This window comes from Parasteatoda tepidariorum, chromosome 3 (assembly GCF_043381705.1).
Source record: "Parasteatoda tepidariorum isolate YZ-2023 chromosome 3, CAS_Ptep_4.0, whole genome shotgun sequence".
Lineage (NCBI taxonomy): Eukaryota > Metazoa > Arthropoda > Arachnida > Araneae > Theridiidae > Parasteatoda > Parasteatoda tepidariorum.
In genome coordinates this window covers 20113458-20131887 of record NC_092206.1, presented here as the reverse complement: position 1 = coordinate 20131887, position 18430 = coordinate 20113458, and the positions used below count along the sequence as shown (strand labels likewise).

The window sequence follows — 18430 nt, the reverse complement described above, 5'->3', positions numbered from 1 at the left end:
TAACTAAACAGGATCTCTCACACAAAAATTTAAAATTACACTTGGTTAGTAATAATTCTATAACAAGGCAAATAATGCAGTCTGCATACCACAAGGTGATAAATTAATTTCTTTCTAGTACCAAATACTTAAGAACGTTAAATATTTAGAAACTGTTACACTGTAAATATTTTGAATCAAATTACGGTATGAAGTCTTGGCACTTTGGGTGCATCATTCGTAAAATCCGTTTTACGAATGATGCACCCAAAATATTATAAATTATACCGTAAAATTATATATTGTACCGTAAAATACTATAGCGTTAATTTTAGAGCAATATTTATTTAATTAGAGTGATACAGTGATTCACTAGTAATTATTACTGTAAAAATTACGGTAAATCAAAGTTTTGTTCTTTAGCACGGTTCCGGTGAAAATGGATTTCTTTGTAAAAAGCACTGGCCCCCTGATTGCCAATCCTTTTTACAGTAATTTGATCCAGAATTTTTTACAGTGTACGCCTTTAATACTCTTATAATTTATATTTATAGCATTTGGGGGTCAAATATTACCAAAAATGCTCATTTTTATATCGAACTAATCCTTGCTGTAATTTCCAGACAAGTACTTTACAAGCTTCCCTAAATTTCTTAATAACAGCACTACACACGAAAGTTTGTAATTGCCTTCATGGAAATCGGCGTGAAAGGGATATTTTGAAAGAAGTTTAGGTCCTTTTTCTGATTCTTCATAAAATATTTTATCGTTAAAATGGACAATTCACAAAATGTTTTACTCATCATAATATTTTTCATTTTAAAAATAAACTCTTTAAATAATTTTTTTTATCTAAAAAATTCATTACATTTTCATATAAATAATTCTAAAAATAAAACTGTTTTGAAGACTTGGTTGGTTTGTTGTTTCATAAATAAGTTCCTGGATAAAAGAACCTCTGTTTAAAGTAGATTTAGATTCAGAAGATTATTGCCTGATTTCACCACCTTCGCAAAAAGAATCGACTATTATTTTTCTGCAAATTCTTCTGAAAATCTTCGACAACAAAAAACGGAAAAATTTATAAAATTCTTAAAATTATGCATAGATTTTTAAAAGATTTACAAAAAGCAGCAACCTTCACAAAAATGTCTGGAGAGGCAAAACACGCTCACGCATTATCACTAGAAACGATATCCTTAGTAATTTGAGAAGATATTTTATTATTTTTCCTTGAAGTAGCTTATTATTATTTTTCTTTCTTCAGCAATATCTAATAATAATATAATATATAATATAATATAATAATATGGACATAATAATCTAATATATAGCAATAAATGAGCAGCACTGCACCGTGTCAATTAAAATAATTACAGTAATTTGAAATGTCTTAATTTCTCAACAATTTCTTTAAAATACACTTACACATCAAATAATTTGGTTTTTTATTTTATTCTTCGTTTGGAATTTAACTAAAAAGCATTTCACTCACTTTTTAAAAAGAAAAAAGAAACATTTTCAACTTATAGAGAAAATAAGTTTGAAAAACAAATCATGGAAATTAAGTTATTGCATTAAAATTGACGGGCATTTTTATGTACCAGAGAATTAATTTGATCCTAAAAGCAATTAATTTTCCATTTGTGTCCATTACTGCCACTTAAAAATAATCTACGAATGGAAAATATTGAATAAATGCAATTCAATTAATCTTTCCTAAACGTTTTGTTCCTTGCTTTTTTTTTGGAGAAGTATCGCTTTCCTTAAAGCTCCAACCGAATTAATTATTTCCACATAATTTATTCAATTATTCTTATTACTTTCAAAGTAATTCCACATCATGAATTTGTTTTAGCTAATCTTCAATGGCGCATTTAGTTTGACTTATAATATAAAAAGAGAACAGTATGAATTCTGGTAAAAATGTCTTATTTTATGATTGGCTGATTCAGTTCAAGTCAATATTCATCTAAATAATTAATTTATGGATAACAGCCATATTACTTTGTTTTGCCTTATTGAGTTCAACTATAAGGGTTATGGATTTTTATATTCAATATAAATCTTTCCAGATGGTTGTTTAATAATTCTTGGCTGGGATAAGATGATAATATTAAAATATTGCCTCCAATGAGAAGAAAAAATAGTTTTTAATTTATGAAAGGCAATTATTTTAGGATCAATATCCTTTCACTATAGTGTGTTTTGTTTCAGATATAACTATTATTTTCTATAACACTTATTTCGTATCGGTTATTGAATCATACTTGATACGAAAACAAAATTTTATTTCCAAAAGTTAAAAAAGAAGCGAAAGTTGCGATTCGATTATGTTATGAAAAATTTGCTTTCTCTATGATTGTTAAATACTTCCTTATTCAACTACAACACCTTGCAGCTGAAAAACTATAAAGGTTTCTTGCAACGCTTCCCAGAAGAGCACAGATCAATTTAGTAGTCAGACATAACGAACATAAACAGCGCCGTGGGGAAAAATAAGGAAGGTGGCAATACGCTCGACTACTAAGCTACACAGTGGTGGAAAATACGAAAGATGTCATTGCGTTTGGACTATTAAAGGATCAAATTTCTTGTTCCTGGTAGCCCGTGCAGAGGTCTTCTCTCTTCCAAGAGGTATTGTTTCTAGTTCGCTCTTGTTGTTTTCACACCTACAAAAGGGAAAACAAAACTGGACTTATCTATTTTCGTCTATTTTCACAAGCAGATGGTGCATAATTATCAAAGGAGGGTGGGCTCGATTTCCCTTCAAGCCTATCTAGTCGGCAAATACTTACTTATGATTTGCTTTTGAAGAGTTTTAGGGGGTTACTGATTGACAAATAAGGAAATAATGAGAGTTAAAGAAAGTTAACTGAAGTTTAAAATTAAATAAAAAATAAAAGCTTCTGTCTCAGTTAATATGTCTCAGTCATACTCTTCTTCTCGGCCTGTTAAATATGATATAGAAAAAGAAGTCAGGACCTTATGCAAATTTAGGTTAATTATATTATTCTATTAATTATATTCTTCTGTTAATTATATTATTCTGTTAATTATATTATTCTGTTAATTATATTATTCTGTAAATTATATTATTCTGTTAATTATATTATTCTGTTAATTAAGAAGTTTTTTCTTAAATTTTAGTATGTTCATAATTTGTCTTCTCAGCCTGTTAAATATGATATAAAAAAAAGGAAGTTAGGACCTTATGCAATTTTAAGTTAATTATATTTTTCTGTTAACTAAGAAGTTTTTTCTTAAATTTAAGTATGCTTGATAATTTGTATTTTTATTCATCTCCTACAGAGTCATGCATCTTGTTATGATTTGTATTTCTATTCGCCTTGTATACTAGTAAGTTATAAAAAAAATACTGGCGGCTAGGGAGCAATCGCTATTGAAATTTTCAGAAGCTTTTATTTTAGATATTAAAAAAATTTAGAGCTGTGACTTTGTTTTGAAATAGTTACTCCCATTAAAAAATGATACAAAAGTAGAGAGATTATAAAGTAGTTAAGGACTTTATACAACACGACCCCGACAAGAAAAAGAAAAGAAGAATTTGTCGAAATACATTGCAGAAGCAGTAGTTTCATAATGCTCAATAAATTGTAATAAGAAATCAGATTAAGAATTTTCGACATTTTTGATATTTGAAGAGTTTGAAGGGAAAATAATGATACGCCTCCTTTTAAAATTATTAGGACACCATCCTCAAAGTTAAAATTCTAGGATTCGCAAGTAAGTTTAGACACATTTCTATATTTTGTCTCTGTTATCTAGTGAAAATTCTGGAAATTCGCCAATCATCTATCTGAAAACAATACTAATAAGCAGTTTAGTGTTAAATTTACATACATGGAAGAAGTGTGACTTATCACTATGCTTACCCGAAGTTCTTCATTTGTGAAGAACTTCGGAACGAACACTTATTGGAACGAAAATACGATACTGGTTTATAGTGGCATGGATCATGGAAAAAAAATACATAAAATTTTTTCTCCCTGATTAGTAATTCAAAATCTAAAACACTTTAGGTTTTAACACTAGATTGCTCAAGGAAGTCATTTTGACTGCTTTTTAATTTCAATTAGAAAAAAACAATGATGTATATAATGACACAATTTCTTAGAATTTTGTGACTTTTATAATTATTTTTATTGTCGATATTTACTAATAACTTGTTATATAACTGAAAATAATGTCAAAAATGTTAAAAGTTTATTTTAAACAAATTTCTTTATGCGTTAGTTATTCTTTCACAATGCAGTGATTTTGACTGCTTTTGGGCAATATAGGTATTTCAGTCTTTCTAGTGTTAATGAATTTAATTTTGACGATGTTTCTAAGAATATGCTTTAAAGTTAACCATGCAAAAACTTCGTAGCAACTTTAAGTAAATTTGAAGTGATAATATGTAATATAATTGAAATTGGATTGCTTTTAAATCTATACTTCAACCAGAAATCAAAGTTTATTTGAACCTATATTTACTCTAACTACAACAATATTTAAGCTCGGCATATTCGACAGCTTTAATTAACATGTTTTACGCTTAAAGTTAAACTGTTTCAAAGGCACTCAGTAAGATATTTTCATTTGGAGCATGTTCATTTATTTACATTCCAGTTTCAAAAGATCTTCACGGCGACAATCTAAATTCCATTTGAAATCTGTCTTTTTAAAAGTGCGCCAACGATCTTTCTCACTAAAGAATTTCAATGGCGGCCAAATTGCCAGCTTTTCAAATCTTCGAAATCTTGTTTATGCCCCACTTGCCGAAACGTTTATTCAACAATTCGTCCTCAAAGATACTTATTTCAAAACTGCTTGCGACGACAGTAGGGAAGATAGATAAGGGAAATGAAAAGGACTCCTCTGACAGAAGTCTCTCTTCTGTTTATTTTATGAACGATGTCTCCGCCATTTGTCAAGACTATTGCTCCAGATACGGCGATAAACATCCACTGCTTTCTGAGTGTGAAACCAGAAGCTATAGATTCTGGAAACTTAATATTTTTTTTCGCCTCTTCATTCTTCACAAACAGACCTAATCTCGATGAGAGAGAAAAGATTTTGCGAACGATAAGTTGATACATTGGACAGCTAAGACCTAATATTTTTCCACATCAACAAAACTGTAGTATTTTATTCTGTGCTTCTCTTGAGGGTTTGTAGCTGGGCTACATGGTTGATATGTTTGTTTATTTTGTGCTACAAAGAGATTTGTAATTGTATACGAAAACTTAAATTACGAGAAATTGGATGCGCTGAAGTGTTTTGAAAAGTATTTGAAATAGAAAAATTCGTATAGGGAACCAGAAAAAATTAATTCTTTTACTCTAAGGCTATTTAAGAATATGTATTACAGTTACTTTAAATATTTTGTTGAAATTTTAAATGTTGCAGCTTATATACCCCATTTTTTTTCTCGTATGCCTGTTTAGACAGTGTGGGTGCGAGGGTTCCTGTTTTTCAGTGGCGCCATCTATGGCCAGGAATTCGACTTCTGCCACGCCATTCACACAACCGCAACCCGTTTATAGGGCGGGTCACATTCACAAACATTCAAACACAAAAGAGAAAGGACATAGAAGACACAGAGAGAGAAAGAAACATCAATGCCTTGCCCGGGATTTGAACCCAGGACCTTTCTGGTGCAAGGAGAGTTCCCTGCCCCCTACACAGGCCGGTCGGCATATACCCCATTGTTAAAGTTTATTTCATTTCACAACGAAGAATATTTTACAAGGTCCGATATGCAAGTACCGTAAATGTTCATCAAACATTTCTCTCTGTAACCTTGCAACTTTGAACTTGTGGCGTAACTACTTTCACAATAATTAAACATCAATTCTCTAGTATATAAAGCATGCTAACTTGATTCAATCTTGAGGTACCTTTTGATAGATGAAGGTTGGCATTGTCTAATGATAATTCCCCCACATTGGGAGTAATTCCGCAATGGAACCTTCTGATCTGACTCCAGATCAGAAGGTTGCGTGTTCAGATCACGTCCGGGTCACCAATGTGGGGAAAGAGCACTAGACAATGACAACCCTCATCTATCAAAAGGTACTTCAAGATTTAATCAAGTTAGAATGCCTTATATACTAGTGAATTGATGTTTAATTATTGTAGTGATGTTTAATTATTGTTTAATTATGGTAGTCACGCCACAGACTAAACTAATGGGAGCTGTTCATTTGAAATTGATGAATATAAGGTTCATTTTATAATAAAATAATTTGCATTTGAATTACGTGATGAGGTAAAAAAATCTAACGATTTATCGAAAATTCAGTGACTAGCTAGTTGAGTTGGCCAAGTTAGTGGTCAAATTATTAAATAACGTAACAAAAAAATGCAGTTAATGCCAATCTAAATGCAGTTTTGGACAGTAATCAATAAAAAACGTAAACATAACATGAAATTAAGTACTAGACCAAATGTGCACTATTAGCCAGTTCATATGAAGAGGCCTCCTGACAGCATAAGATGATATTTTCGATCATTTGCTGCTATGCCATATTATGATGTGTCCTACTACCTCTCAAAATTTGTACATTGCGCTCAGAAATGCGCAGAAATTATTCATGTTATCACAGTTATTGAGATGTCACAAATTATTCATCAGTTTAAGAGTAATCAAGAAAGTAATATCGAAAGCGTAATCGGTCCGCCTAATACAAGCAATTCAGTCATTGAGGTCCCATTTTACTTTATTTATTTATTTATATAATAAATAAATAAATATATCTATTTATTAATAAGAAAATACAAAAATACATGAATTTACATATTTATTTATTTATTTTTTACTTTTTTATTTTAATTTAAATTTTTATTTTTTAATTTTTTAACTTTTTAATTCTTTTATTTTTTTAATTAAAATTATTTTTCTCATATCTTTATTTTTTTTTTTTTTTCAATTCCCTACGAGCGTGAATATAGCTGTGGTATAACATTAACAACCACGTTTTCTTTTATGCAAAAAATTAAGAAAAAGCAAGAGTAAAACAAGTCTGAGATCGTTTTTTATATCTGAGATTGTTTTAAACAGCAATTGCGAGAGAGCAATTGAAATACGATAAATCATGGAAAAATAAAGCGACGTCAAATCATTGAATAGATTTTTTTCCCTCTAACTTTGCAGATATTAAATAAAATCTTAACAAAAATTTCACAAATAAATACATTAAGTTAGAAAAGTAAGATAAATAGTTCATGTTATTGACGTCGGTGAACAGAGAAGAACAAAAAAGAACTTACCTTGCCCATTTAATGAATGATATATGTTCTCTGTTAAAGACTGTTTCAAAAATTAAGACGCAAAGCGTTCGTGAAGTAATAACCACTTCTCATGTCACACTGTCACATTACTGTAACCATCGGATAATTTAATGCCATATTTTACCTGTAACTATTCTTCAGTCCCCTGTTCCAGCAGAAGACAACTTTTCCTCAAGAATATTATCAACACTGATTAATAGTTCCGTTTGTAAGTTCTTCGAAAAGCAAAACATCCGAATCGAACGAACTGTATTCAGAACAGTTTTCTGACATGTTCTAAAGAGAGAGACAGTATTCAGATGCAAATGAACATGTTCCTTCCGATCGTACTTTTCCGATATTGCGATCGTATATCAAACAACTATCATTAACCTACACAACTCAGCCCATCACTGTACCACAGACCATTTGTCTTTTTGGCCATCCATAGAAGACGATAAAATGGCTGAAGTTCGTGCAGAGCTAGATCCCCCTTCAAGTTACTTAATCATCGTCTGCGAGTATGCCGAGATTTCATGAGGTAAATGATCATATCTTCCGCGTTTAAGCCCTCTGCCAACGTTGATTAAACGTTTATATCGAAACGATAAATGTATTTAGGATTTGGTTATTATGTTATCACACTGAGATTGGAGAAATGTAATTGTAAAATTCATTCCTGTTTGCAGATCGAATTATTGATTAACTCAGGTTTTGTAGGTTCTTTGTAAATTAGCAAGTTGATTTAGAAAGCTAATTCCATACCTTTTATTAGTTTATTAATAAGGATATGAACGAATTTAATATTTTGCATAAATATTCATGTGAGGTACTTTTTTGATAATACAAGTATACTTTAGAGCTGAAAACGTTACTTTGTGTATGGTTTTAATGTTCGACTTACAATTATCTATATGTTTTACGTTTTGATCATAAAAGCATTACCCTTAAGCTAGAAAACGTTACCTTAATGTTGCCAATGTTAATGTTAATGTATGGCATATTGTTTAGCATGATTATCTATATGTTTTACTTTTGTACTTTACAAGCATATCTTATAGCTAAAAAAAGCGTTACTTTAATAATATGTATTGTTTTAATGTTCTACATAAGTATCTGCGTTCTTTACTTCAAGATCCAGAAAATATACATTGAAGCTAAGAAACTTTTATAATGATATGCATGATTTAATGTTTATGCAACTCTCTTTAACGCATAGATGGTAGCAGCACAGAGCTTCTTAACACGAAATAATTTTGTATTCCCTATTTCTCTCGATAGATGGCATCTCTAGATAAAATAATCAATCAGCGTTTTACGGCTCACTTGACAAAACACAACTCAATCACAATCAAACTCTATTACCCTTTTTCTAGTGAAAAGCCTTACATAACCTAACTTCTGTGTCTAGTTATATTTCATTTTTACGGTTACCAAACCATGCTTGATGTAAATGGTTACAAAACCGTATAATTTTCATCCTCAGTTTTTTTAAATACATCAGTTGTAAACGGTTTGAAACTTATATAGAAAAAAAATTCTTAACCGTAAGATTTACAGTTAATTAGAGGAATAGACCACTTTCGCTTAATTAACCGTGCGAAAATTCTAATTGTATATTTAATAACTGTTTAAATGTAAGAAGTTAAATCGTTAAAAACACAAATAATGCTACATAATCGGACGTTCAGCTGTTTCGGTACTATAATGATGTACCTTCTCCAGCGTCGAAACAAAGCGGTTTGTGTTTTGACGCTACAGAAGGTACTTTCGCTAGGGATGATATCCGGAAGGGATGATATATCTGATTATTTGACATTATTTGTACTTTTTTTTTCAGCGTTGCTTTAATTTTATTTATACGCAGCACCAGACTAACCATTCTTTATTAAAATTTTCTATATACTTACATTTATTTACAATGTGCGTATAACTATTTAGCAAAAAACGCTATAAATTTCAATTGATTTTATTTATTTTCGTCATTATAGCACCGAGACAACTATATACATATATCTGATTATATCTGATATATCTGATTATTTGACATTATTTGTACTTTTTTTTCAGAGTTGCTTTAATTTTATTTATACGCAGCACCAGACTAACCATTCTTTATTAAAATTTTCTATATGCTTACATTTATTTACAATGAGCGTATAACTATTTAGCAAAAAACGCTATAAATTTCAATTGATTTTATTTATTTTCGTCATTATAGCACCGAGACAACTATATACATAGACATACAATTGTTTTGGTATTGAAATGAAGTACCCTTTACGATGTATGCAGTAGTACCGAAGAGATAATATGTCTGTTTACTTGACATTATTTGTGCTTTTAATTAAAATTCTGTTCATGTTTAAACTAATTTAGCGTGTGTGTAATATTATTTAGCAAGAAAGGCTATTTATTTTATTTTATATTTTTGTCATCTATTCTTTTAAGTGACATAAACAATTATTTCTAATTAAAAACACTAAATTTCTGGATAACCACTATTAATGACATTAAATTAAATTCCAATGCATTTGAAAATGATATTTTCTTATTTTATGTTACAAAAAGAATCCTAGATGCTTTACATACGAAATTTTCGCTATCCTAACTATATGTAATGATATTATTTTGTATAACTAAATTCCACTATTCAAGGGAAATGTATATAAGGTATCACATATATAAAAAAGTTATATTTTATATTTCACCATTTGAACTTTCGCAATGATTGCTATCATAATATTTATTTGTTGCCTTCGAATAAGAAAAAGATACATTTCTTAGCTTTTCTAACATTGCAATATCATATTTCTTTGTAAACTAGAACAAATATATGTTATATTGCTATAGCGTATGGAATATACAGATTATATATATACAAAGTATTTCATGGAAAACGTTAGATATTTTTTATTATATTGTGTTATTAACATAGTTATTTAAATTAAGTTGAAATGCTTTTTTTATTTCATTACTTTAATTTCTTTCTCTCTATTTTTATTCACATTTAGTTGTTTTAACACTTAGGTTTATTGTTGGAAAAAACTAAAAATCATATCATTTATGTTCGCGCAATTATTATTTTCTTGCTTAGTTTTTCCATTATTTCATATTTATATGAAAATAAAATTACATGAGACTTTAATCCAAACTTAATATTAATTAATATCAACTTCTATAATGCCAAACATAATCTAATATAAACTTAAATTTAATATTATTTTTTAAACTGCGTGTTAATATTTAACAAAAGGGTTATTTATTTTATTTACTCTTATTGATTGTTTCATCTACTTTTATCAGTGAAATGTGCCAGTCTTTATAATTTATTTAATACAATGATTTTCTGGGTTATTCCTTATTAATAATATTAAATTAAATTCCAATGCATTCGGAAATAATATATTCTTATTTTATAATACTTGTGTATTATAAATAGAATCATGGATGCATAATGTACAAAATTTTCAGTATCTTAACTATATATAAATGATATTATTCTGTATAACTAAATTGTATTATTCCAGTGATATGTGCATAAGGTATCAAATATACAAAAAAGTTATATTTTATATTTAACTATATGAACTTTTTCACTATTTGCTATAGCAGTATTTATTTGTTCCGTTTGTATAAGAAAAGGTTTTTTTTTTTTAACTTTTCTAACCCAGCAATATCATATTTCTTTGTAAACTAGAACAAATATGTGATATATTGCTATAATGTAAGGAATAAACAGATTACAGAATACAAAGTATTTCATAGAAAACTTCGGATTTCTTTTATTATATTGCATTAATATATTATTGTGTTATATTATTAAGTTGAAATGTTTTATATTACATTACTTTCATTTATTTAGCTTTATGTATTCGCATTTAGTTGTTAAAACAATTAGATTTATTGTCAGGAGAAACTAAAATCTTATCATTTAAGTTCGTGTATGTGTTTTTTTGCTTAGTCTTACCATCGTTTCATATTTAAATGAAAGTAATATAAAAATAAATTTAACTCTGCCTCTTTCCTTTTCTGCTAATTTTTTTCTTTATTTTTAAATTATTTTTTCTTAATTTTACGTATTATTATTATTATTATTTTCTGAGCCTAATACAGTACCCCAAAATTGAAACTGTTTGAATAAAAAAGGATAAAATAAATATAGCTGCAATCGGAAATTTTAGCTTAAATTACACATAAAATTTAATCAAATCAAATTCTGACTAAGTATAAGCAAACGGCTTAGTATAAGTAGTAATGTTGTAATATTCTCCTTTGATTTTACCAACTGCTCCACAGAATTTTGTTTGCATTTTTTGTTAGTGTTCTATATAGTTCTTTAGACTTTTTTATTTTCGTGTCAGACACAGTTTCTTGAAACGTTTCCTTTTATAGCCTTGATAACATATTATGACCAATTTTTACTCTGTAATTTAAAAAATGCAGCTGCTTTAAACCTTTTCACTCATTAAGCTATACCTCCAATTCTACCTAATCTTATGTCTACTAATTTGCTTCGTAGGGAGTTTTTCCTAATAATTTTGCTGAGTACTTCGAGGATGTCCTCGCTCTTTCTTTATTTGTTTAGTTCTACTTCAGACTTTTTTTTCTATTTTTACGTCAGGCATAGTTTTTAGCAAAGCTCCATTTTTTAAACATGACAATGCATTATTCCCAATTTTTAATTAATATAGTATATAGTCAATAACAAAATTAATATATTGTTTCTATTAAAATATGCATTCATTTCAGTACAATTTAATTCTGACCAAGTTTCTAAATAACAATTTTTACCTATTAATTTAAGTGTGTGCTCTTAGGATGTTTTCTTCGCTTTTAAGTTTATTTTGTTTATTTTCTTAATTTTTGTTTCTTAATTTAGCTTTTTTTTCTTTAGTGTTCTAATGGATTTTTTAAACTTTATTTCCAGAAACTCCTCCTTTGAGGTTTGTTCCCAGGTCTTCCACATTTCTTTTAATTTTGCATCAGACATAGTTTCTAGCAATAGTTTTATTTTGTAACCTTTAAAAAGTACTATCCACTTTTTCCTTAATTACCTTAATACAGAAGCATTATGTCATTTTTTCCATTAAGTTATACATTCATTTTAACTCTATTTTAGACAAAGCTGCTAAGTAGCTATGTTTACATATTAATTTTATTGAATGCTCTTACCAAGTTTTCTCTTCTTTTTAGTTTGTTTCATTTGTTTTATTTTCTTTTAATTTTTATTTCCTTCTTTTTTAATTTTTTCAAATGTTCTAATTTATTTTTTAAACTTTATTTTTGCATACTGAAGACTTAACAAGTTTTGCTTTACTGTTATTGATTATTCTGAAACGAGTAATTTAAAAATAAAAAAAAACAAGGCATAATAAAAAAAAATCATCATTATTATTTCTTTTTAATTTATTTTACCGTTTTTCTATTCTTTATCAATATACATTATCCATTATTGAAAGCATTTAAAAAAGTTTGGCAAATTGTTTAGCCGCAGGCAATTTTCCTAATAAAATATTTTCTATGCGGAAGATGATTATGATTTTCATCATAAATTAGAACACATATTCCCTCCATTTAGCTTTGAAGGATTATTCTCTTAGAAGAATCTTATGCCAAAAAATATTCGAAATTAAAATTTTCTTCATCACATAATATATAAAATGGCGCCATATTAAAAATCGTTTCATATTCATGAAGTTAATATTGACAAAGATTTGAATAACACAAGAGACTTTAATGAAGTCTGATGCTTTGACAATGCTTTATAAATGCCTTAAGGCTTTTAATTTCTTCCAAAAGAATGCAATAACCGGTTACCAATCAAAAATTTTCTTTCAATTACAATACATATTTTACAAACTTAATTATAAAAAGTTTTCGTTGCGAACGATTGTTGAGATTAATTTATAAATTGGCTTTTGAGCTTTATAATTCGACGCAATTGTCTGTTATAAGGTTATTTCAAAAATATTTTTTTTTAATTTAAGTTCATAACTGGAGAATTTTAAATGAAATATTTTAAAAGTATTTATCCAACTGCAGCACATTAAAAAAATATTCTTTTTACATAATTTTAATCAATATTTTAATAATAATTGTTACTCGATTTTTTTAAAAATATTCTTTCACTTAGGGTATTTTGTAATCACCGCTCTTAATATATTTCTAGAATCAAAAATTAAATCAAATCTAGATACACATTAGGCATTGCAAATTAATTTTCTGGCAAGGAAATGCAATAAACTTTATCAAAATCTGCCATAGAGGCAGATAGTAATAAAAATTTGAAAACCAATTTAACTGTCGATTGAAATTCGGAGGTGTTTATGATGATCATATCTTACCTTCTCTGAATTTTTTCCTGCAATCAAACGGTGATTAATATTTTTAATCTGGCCTTTTTGAGCCGTGGTAGCTGAAGGAATAGAGAGCTTGCCTCCTGATCACGTGACCCATTTTCGAATCCCAGCAATGACTAGTCGATACGAATTCCTCCCCAGCTCGCACCGACCACAGTGCTGACGTAAAATACCCTCAGTGGTAAACAGATCATGGCTTAGAATTCTCTTGCCGTCGTGCTAATAGTGGGAGGTTTTCAAGACTTTCCCCTCCATGTAACGTAAATGCTGGCTAGTTCCATCAAAAAGTCCTCCACGAAGGCTATTTTCTCCCACTGCATGAACCGGAAGTTTCCTTGTCTTCTGGCTTTTTTTTCAAAATTACAAGGCTATGGAGTACATTGGTAGTCGTAAACTAAGAATTGGTCCGGTTGTTCAACGCCAGTTATAAAATAAAATGAATTATCGCCTTCTTTAATAGTGATTTTTCAGACTTTCATAATGTTTTTTTCTTTTTTCTCACTTTATGCTTATGTAATTTTCATATCATTTATGTCAAGGATTCTAATAGTGTATATTAAAAGAGGAAATTAGGGATCACCCTTCATCGTGTATGATAAATTTATAGACTGCAAGATGTAAACAGTCTATGGCGCAAGTAGTATATTCTTAAAAATTCCCACTTTCAAAAATTGCCCAATTTCCACTGAAAGCTCTTGCTTGTGAATTCGTTTATTGCTTTCGATTTTTATCATCACTGTATTTACGAAAAATATTCCTAGGTTGAGAAAGCCTGGTCGGTAGGGCCCTGGCTACATGTCCGAGAGTTCGTGGATTCAAATCCCGCCGGCCGAAGACTCCCCATGTAGTTCGTGACTGATGCACGTAAAAATTCTGTCATGTAGCAAAGTCCTCCATGTTCCCATAACAAATCAATACCTCTGGGGGTACTGGATTGGAGATCGATCGTTCTCTGATTCAGGTCAAAATTACGATCTGTGGAGGAATAAATGGATGTATGAATGGGTCCGCCTTATAAAAAGGTGTGACTTATGATGTGGTAGAAGTCGAATTCTTGGCCATAGATGGCGTTAACGAAGAACAGGAAGCGCACCCTCTGCCTTAAATCAGATTGGTTTCACCCAGCAGGCTTGCTAGTATGTCAAGTGGAATTAGAACCAACCAACCAACCAAAATATTCCTTCTGGTAGATGAACCATGATTTGGAATTCTCTTCCCATCGAGCTAAACCAACACCTCATAGAAGAAAGACGGCCTCACCACAGATGAATTTAGTTGGCGTAACATAAAGTGTTGACGTAACATAAAGTGCGCAGTAGATGAAAAATAAGAAAGATGACACTTCCTTCGGGCTGTGGTTGAAAATATGAAACATGTGATTGCGTTTAGACTACTAAAGGATCAAACTTCTTGTTTATGATAACCCGTACCGAGGCCGTCTCTTTTCTCGGAGGCATTGGCTAAACGTGGGTATGTTATTTCTATTCCTGATCTACTGTAGTATTACTCAAAATACCTCCTTTAAGGTTATTTTCTCCAAATATTTGTCACCAAAAGATTTTTTGTCTAATGGACTGGATTAACAATTGCAAGCGGGTCACTTGAAGAATTGATAGCGAAGCATTCTCAGCGTTTGATGAATCATGAGTATGAATTCTCTAGTTTTCGAGTTGAACCTGGGTGTGAGTTTTCTAATACTAACCCATTGTGGACTGGTTGCCCTCAAAAAAGCCTCTCTTAAAGGAGAAGTTTCTCATTCAAAATATGTGTTTCCCTTGTCCTTTGGGTAGGCTTAAAAAATTTCAAGAATACGAAATTGAACCTTAAAAACTGACAACAAAATGTTTCCAAAAGGTAGATAAATTGTGAGATAAATAATATCTACAATTATATGTGAGATATAGTTGTCCACTATCCATTGTTGGCTAGTTTTACTCAAAATGTCCACATAATTTTTATCAGAATTTTTTTTCTTCTTGCTTCTTGGATTGAAAAAATATTGCACAGTTACAAAGCTTAATATTACGACCTGAGCTATCTGGATTGGTTGTTTAATGCCGATAATGAAATAAATAGATTGTAACAATAGATTAAATATGGCTTAAGTAATTAAATATATTAAAAATGCCTTAAAAATCAAGAAGAATGTCTTAAAGATTTAGAATGAATGTTCTTCATAAAAATTTCCGATTTCTGCTAAAATAAAAATCTTATTCGACCAATTGAGATAGAAAACGACAAATCGACACTGACATAAATTAACTTGCAGCCTGACCAAGGAACAATTCTTCTTTTCCCAATCACGACCCATCAGGCGAACGTTGATGCCATTTTCCGATTCGAAATTCAGCAAAGTCTTCTTCCTCCGGTAATTCATTAGCGACTTCTGATGACTGTTTCATTTCCTGGGACGGCATTCCTCTTTTCCTGCGACAGTAATTAATTAACTGGACAGCCAAGCCGTCCCTTTTCGTGTAAATACAGAACTTTATGCAAATGTCCCACTGATTAGTGCAATGCCTCATCTTCAGCATATCTCTCTGGCCGAGACGCATTAATCTAGAATAGCCCGAGAGGGTTAATATCGGCACCCATCCTGTCTTTATTATTGCCGAATAAATTAATTCTGCCAACGATGGCTGGACCAAATTCGCTCCTTTTAATTGTGAGGATTCATTACCCTAAATCAATCTGGAGGACCGTTGATGAGTTATCCGTGAATGTTCTTCGATGGAAAAATCTATCATCGGCTTAATAGTTTGAGAAGAATTTTTGACTGTAAGCCTATATGATTGCATTAAAGAATTCCACCCATTTGCATTTTAACGTTCGTCGTATCTCTCTGCCGAATTTAATGTGGCCTAATTTCATAATCTGCGTTGTCTTGTTACATTGTTACGGATAATTGATTCTCTGAAATCGAATCATATACATCTATGAAAAGCTGTTGATGTCTGGAAATTCGATTTATTCTATATAGATTTTTCACCCGAAATATGATGAAATAAAGCACAATATATATTTTATAGTTTTCTACATTAGGTTGATTGATTGAGTTGGTGAAAAAGTTTCTTTGTGTAGAAAAAAAAATTATAAAAAAAAAATTTTTTTTTTACTTAAAACATTTCATTCAATTTTAATTTTCTATCTACAAATGTTAGAAATTCCTTTCTCTTCAACAGAAAACAAAATAAAATTATTTTATCTTTTCACTTCTTACTTAAGATTGACATATCTGGTTAGTGTTGAAGTTTCGTTCGAATAAAATCTATGCACAATGAACTAATCGAAACATGAAAATTTATTTAAATTAAGACCCGAATTTCAATCTAAAAGTGCTAAGGGATGCCTACGTTCGGAAATAATAAAGTAAATAGGGTTTTAATTTATTAGTTTTTACATTATGTTGATATAATAAAGTAGGTCAAAAAGTTTCTTTAGATAAGAAATAGGCTTAAAATGAAGTATCAAAATAAGTGAATCTCTTTGAATTAAAAATCTAAATTCTTTTTTCTAAAATACCAGGACTCAGGTATGTTTATTTGGAATCAAAATAAAAATACATGAGACATTGTTGCTCGAAGGATAGAGTGCTCGCCTATCAATAAAGTGAACTAGGTTCGAATTTCAGGTAGATACAAATTTTACACCCGGCTCGCACCGATTGCAGTGCTGGCCAAGCCCCCGAGCCCACGACGGACGCTTGCGGAACTTTACTTTGCAATTTTCAGTTCAGTACGAAATTGTTGCTTTATAATTTTATAAGATAGTTAGAATACTCATCACTGATAAATATAATTTCACAAATCGAAGAAAAAGTTATCGTCACAAGTTTTATTAATAACTTATTTAATATTTATTAAAGCATAAGGAGATTCTATGAAAAAATAAAAATTTTGAGCAAAAGAATAGCATACACGAAAGAAAATATTTCAAAATTAAATTTCCAAGGTAATAATATTTTCATATGAATTATATGAAACTTAAAACTTTTAAAAAAAATATACCAAAAAAAAAACTGATTGAAAAATAATTAAAATATTGCTGCGTCATTGTATTTGGCGTCATTATTGTGAACAATAAGAAACATTGTTGACGTGACTAGCTTCATTAACACTATAAACACTGAAACTTAGAATATTGCCCAAAATATTCTATTAATAAAATATTCAAAGATTCTAAAAATATTCAAAATATTCAATATGGGCCATATTGCCCAAAAGCGGTCAAAATGACTGCATTGTGAAAGAATAAAATGTATGAAGAAATTTGTTTAGTTAATTTTTAATATTTTTTATATTATTTATAGTTATATAACAAGTTATTAGAAAATATTAACAATAAAAAAATTTACTTCACTTAGAAAGAAAATATTAATTTATGCATTATTATTTGAAAATTTTTTGCATATTGAAAAGCATTTAAAAAGCAGTCAATATGACTTCTTTTAGACAACCTAGTGTTAATAACTTTGTTAATATCTACTTAAGTATTAAAAGGTGATAATAAGATAAAAATTCTGTACAAAACAATAAAATACACGAAGGAAAATGCTTCAAAATTCAATTGCTAATATAAAAATATTTTCATTAAAACTTCAAAAAAAATTTACCAAAAAACTGATCGAAAAATAATCAAAAATATTGCTGCGTCGTTGTATATGACGTCATTGTTCTGAACAATATGAAATAGTATAATAAAATTTTCTTAACTTTTATACAATATTGGAGACATTCTATCATATCTGATTTTCTTATCATATATCTTGCTTTCTATCATGAAAAGAAGATCATAAAATAAGAAGCTATAAA

General features: G+C 29.5%; 1 protein-coding gene across 1 annotated transcript in view; it reads left to right on the top strand.

Annotated features, from left to right (window-relative positions):
- Nucleotides 1–18430, top strand: part of LOC107449906 (Chromosome associated protein G) — a 408534-nt gene that overhangs the window by 135175 nt on the left and 254929 nt on the right. The window lies entirely within an intron of this gene.